We start from the raw sequence: 5,314 nt of genomic DNA, 5'->3' as shown, positions 1-5,314 counted from the left end.
ATCTCACAGCCAGAGTTGGGAACTCATGTGAACACATTCTCTTCACACCTTGTAAGCCTCTTGCAGCCCTGATCACAATGGTAGTTAAATAATTATGTAATTATTTTATGACTGGCTCCCCCACTTAGCAGAGGCTCCATCAGGACAGGGCCTTGTCATGCCTGTATATATTATATGCCACCGTGTCTGACACACTGTGGTGCTCTGTATATATATGTGCATATATGTATGTGTGTCCCAAAAAATGTATACATACACTTTGAATAATTATAAAGGCAGTGTTTATTAAAATACATTTCATTTTCAAAATTGAGAAGCATATAGATATTTTCTGAGGGACACCCTGTATTTATATGTATAGAGTGAATTATTTCCACTCAATAGGTGGGGAAATAAAAACTCTATGGTCTAAGATGCTGATTGAAAAAATTTTGTTTGTTACCAGGAAGAAATGCATTGTTCATCATGACTCCAGGAAACATACATCCACAGCGCTTATACTTATTTTGTGGACTAAGCACTGATATCTTTTAAAAATTTTATTCAACTTGACTTTATTAAAAATTGTTTAGTTCCAATCCATTTTGTTGATTTCATGACCAACTAATATCTGAACAACCTTGGCCTAAGTGGCTTGCTCAAGGTCCCCTAACTAGTATGGTGGTGGAATCAGAATAGCCCAGTATTCTCCCACCTACTACACTCTGGTGGGTTTCTTGCCCTAAGGCAAAAATATCATAAAAGCCTTGTGTCAGTTTTGATAACCAAAGAACATATTTGTTTGCCTACCTTTCAGCCACAATTAAGGCAATGCTAATCTTACCATCTGCAGGCATTTCAATTTGGTTTGTCCAGACACCTTGGCTCTCTGCAATGCATCTGTCCAGAAGGTTCTTCCTAGAACCTCTAGAGGTAAAGATTTAGCTCTAATGGGTGGCACACCCAGACTTGCTGGAATTCTCATCCGAATTACACAAAACATGAACATATGGACAAAGGCACATGGCATATTAAATGATTTACTGGGGTCAAAGATCAAGTCAATGGCAGGCCTAAAGTTAGCCTGCCACGCATCCTCTGAGTCTGCTAGGCTGAGACGCAAGGAAGCCTTGGCGAGGCAGGGCCGTCAGCCTCCACCTGGTCAGCCGTCAGCCAGTTAATCTACAGCAGCACCTTCTTTTCCGACCAGGGGGAGGTTTGCCTTGACCTCCTGGGAAACCTGCCTTCTTGGAATCTAGATCTCTCTGCTTCAGAGTCTAGTTTAGCTGGTGTTGATGCAGAAGCCTAGAGAAAGTTGAAACTTGTTTATTTGTTCTTTTATTCCTGGATTTATAATTTGACCTAATATACTGTATGTCTGTACGTGTGTTGATCTCCAAAAATGTTGAGCTTGCCTGCTTCTCAGGCCATGTTGGCAGGCAGCTGGTAAAGCCATCAGCGATGTTTGCTTCCAGCTACAAAAGAAAACATTCTTTATTTGGGGCGATGTTGTTGTTTTTTTTCTTTCCTGATTTAAAGGGGGAAATATGTTTCCCAGTAGAGATGTGGGGCTGCCCCCGTCCCCTTCTAGGGCTAAGAATGACGCAGAAACCTTTTGGCACACCTGGTTCATCATCTTTCTAATATTCTTACATTTTTCTCTCCCTGTGGAAATATTCTTAGGGGATTTGGCTTGAAATTATTTGAGCAACTGGGCAGGTTTCTCTCCCTCCCCTGGGGATACTGGTTTATGGTTTAACATCTCTCTCAAACTCTGGTGTGTTTTTAGCTAAAAAAAAAAAGAGTCAGGTTATGTCCCATTATCAGGTGCACTGACGAAATAACTGCTGATGGGACCAAGAAAACATGAGTAATTCTAACCTCTGCCCAGAATCTTTGAAGGAATGCATAAACCCTGACCTTGCTTTGGTGCTTTGGAGAGACCATCTGGGGAAAACTTCATTTCTCAAAATATATATGAAATTGAGAGTTCCTCTGGCTGGGAAGTAGGAAAAACCAGATGGCAAATGTGTGGTTCCCATATGCAAATATTTGTTTCAGAGAAAATGATTTAAACATGATAAATACACTCTTGAAGGACTGACCTGTACCCAGACGAGGAGCATGGAGGGAGTCGGAGGTGAAGAGGAGTGGGGAACAGAGAAGCCAGACAGGAACTGGGAAACAGGGCACACGGCAGTGTGACTTGCTGGAGGTTGGAGGTGCCTTTGGAAGTGTCAGACCAGAGTTCAGTAACCTGCTAAAAGCAAGAGAGGCAAGAGGATTTGAAAATGAGGAATGGAAGCCTGCAGGGAAAATGTGACTGCCTAAATGAAAGTGGCTTTGAGAAAAAGAAAAAGACTTGATAAATAGTATTTCAGAGGAATCCAGGAATGGCCTGAATTGCTCAAAGGACAGCTTTGACTCAAAATTGAAGATGAGATCTGGGTCACTACATAAAGGTCTCAATAACCCTAGGATTTCTGACTAAAGGGCATAGTCAAATTGAAACTGCTAATCACCAGGCTAACGTGCTAATCACCCAAATGAACCACATGACACTAAAAACCAAGACTCTTACATGATAGCTTTAAAAAAATTATATCCCAACGGCTCATTCCTGGTATATGGGAAAACGATTGAACTTTTGTATACTGACCTTCTAACATGGAATCTCTCTCTATTTATTTAGAGTCCTTTTATTTCTTTCATCAGTTTTCTACATATACTAGTACATGTTTTGTTTGGTTTATACCTAAGTATTTGGGGGTTTGCTGTTACTGTAAATATTTGGGGTTTTGTGTGTGTGTGCGTTATTTAAATGACATTGTTTTTTTAAATTTCAAATCCCAATTTTCATTGCTGGTCTTTAGGAAAGCATAAGACACTAGACTTTTGTCTTCTTAACTGCCATTTGTACCCAAAGACACTCCTAGTGAGGAAAAGCTGGGGCAGGATGGGTGAGTAATCACAGCCGTCTCCTCGTCTTTCCCTCCTTCCCCACTCTGTAAATATTTGTTTATTTCATTTGACCGAGTTGATGTTATGCTAAAGAGCAACTAGGGAGGAGGGAGTACTGCTGAGAAATCAGGGAAAATGTCTAAGTCTCAAGGTTAAGATCTTTAGAGGAGACAGGTTTGAACTCTTAGTGTTTGAGACAGAAAACTGGGTGTGGGAAAATTACAGGTAACAGCATCATGAGAAGGGGAGAGAGGGTTTTAGCAAACGATATGGGTAAAGATGAAGGCATAGTATACCTGGGGTTAGATGTATCTTTCTACCAAAATAGCATGTGAATTGAGATCAAACTCCTATTTTTTGGCCCAGAGTAATTAGAGTATAATTAAGTCATTGCTGTGTTAATGTTTATGCTAATGGTTGTTTTGGAAAACAATAAGGAAACATGAACAGTGTCTGTGCAACTTGAAGGCTGTTGCTCACATGAGGCTTGTTGGTTGTGAGCAGATGCGGCTTTCTGTGGAAACTGGGTTGAGAAAAAATGAGAAGATGCTAGAGCTCATCTTTTTCTTTCCAGTGCCTACAAGGTACCTGGGAAGTAGTTCTCAAAAAATCTGGAAGCAACTGAGGGAAGTTGACTTTAGTGCCCAAGTGTCTAAGGGGGGCAGGGCAGAAATAAGCTTAAACAACTGTTATCAACAGAATTTAGGGTAACAGCTAAATCAAGATTCATGTGGCTTCCGGGGAGTTTTACTGGGACAACAGGTAGACTGATACTCTGGACAGAAAGGCCATTGCTTACTCAGTGACCAAGGTGGCTGAGAGACATGTCTGCTTTGGGTTGCAGGTGAACTGTCTGTGAACTCATACCTTCCCTAAATCTGAAGACTGGCTACTAAACTGTCAGAGAATGAAATGTGTAGCTGGGGAGATACGGTGTAGTGATAGGACAACCCTTAGAATCTCTTCAAGTCAGGTTCACCTATGATTCCCTTAATCTGTGGTTAAAGAGTGGTGCCCTTTGCTGGAGGGACCCTAGTTCATGGAGGGTGACTGCAGGGGAAGAACTCGTGGAAGCCAGAGCCAAGGCCTTGGAGCAGAAGCAGTGGGGTCAGGTCACCTAAGAGGCTACAAGTGCAGCGGGGTAACCATTTCTAAGAGGGCTGCTCTGAGTCACAATTAATTAAGGTGTAAGGGAAAAGACACCTTCTCACCTTCCCAGCTTTCAGTCTGGGCCCCAAAGGAAATAATCTACACAAGGTTCTCACCTGGAACATTTCCCCGACAACTGGTGTGTCGTGTACATTTCTTTCAGGCCTCCACAAACACTAGAGTTCCTTTAGGTGGTTACTGTACTCAAAACACCACCGTTTTCTTCTTAGGCAAGGACCTAAAAGTCAACAATAATATTACTTCAGAGAGGGACAAATGTCCATTAATAGTTAAGTAAGGAGGAAAGTCTTGTTACGTGAGACCAAGAAGGCGAGCTTTGAAATCAGTGGATCTGAATTCAGTTTTCCGCTCTGCCATTCACTGGCTTTGTGACAGATACTTGACCTCTCTGAGTCTCTGAGAAACAGTGACGACGCGAACAACAATATCCATTCTGTTGCCCATATAGGCTATTACTGTAAGCAGGGAAGTGCTATACATTAATTATGATTATCGTTGGGGCACAACTGGTATAAGCACCCTCTGAAAACTGGCCCAGGAGAGGGTCCATTGCGAGGACTGACATGGACCTCTTGATACAGGCAGGTCCTGAAGTGCGGGGAGAGTGAAAAGGGCCAGTCAGCAGATATTTATTTCCCACCTACTATGCGTGAACCATTCTGAATACAGAGGACCAGAAGTGGGGTGGGGGAACAGTTAGTAGGCATGCTTCTTGTCCTTTGACAGGCTACCTGGAGAAGACACATAGGTGGTCAAAAGTATGACCGACACCAGGTGGCACAGACCGACTGCAATACAGGCGGCAAAGACAAATGCAAATAAATAGTGCAGTCGGGGAACGCTGAAGATTTTTGTGGAAGGGCTTTCCAGGGGGCTAAAATATGAATTTGTGTTGGTGGATGGGTAGGACTCAGTTGAGAGAGGACTTTCAGAAAGAGAGCAGTTGGAGCAAAGGCTCAGAGGCCAGGATAAACATGACATTCATGTCACCCATCGGATGCTCACTACAGCTCCGCATGGTGCGAGCTTCTTTCACACGCTGCTGTCCAGTTTCACAGGGACCGGGGTGGGCAAGGGCAGGCTTACAGTTGTTCGTACGGAAAAAGACATGCGGGTTCTGATTGTTACAATAGCTTTATTAACTGTGTTTTGCATGCTCACAACTGTATGCCTGCTTTGGCCAACCCCTGTACGTAATAATACA

At 42.8% G+C, this 5,314-nt stretch overlaps 1 long non-coding RNA gene across 1 annotated transcript; it reads right to left on the bottom strand.

Annotated features, from left to right (window-relative positions):
* Positions 1-265: 265 nt before the first annotated feature.
* Positions 266-4,327, bottom strand: LOC308567384. The gene is made up of 3 exons (XR_014000295.1): positions 4,206-4,327; positions 2,085-2,239; positions 266-1,454 (listed from the first exon to the last, which is right to left on the bottom strand). It is a non-coding gene; the product is annotated as an uncharacterized lncRNA (long non-coding RNA).
* Positions 4,328-5,314: the final 987 nt, after the last annotated feature.

Source organism: Miniopterus schreibersii (genome assembly GCF_964146895.1).
Source record: "Miniopterus schreibersii genome assembly, chromosome: 14".
NCBI classification, from domain to species: Eukaryota; Metazoa; Chordata; class Mammalia; order Chiroptera; family Miniopteridae; genus Miniopterus; species Miniopterus schreibersii.
Note: the sequence above shows the minus strand (reverse complement) of the source record. Positions and strands in the feature narration are given on the sequence as shown.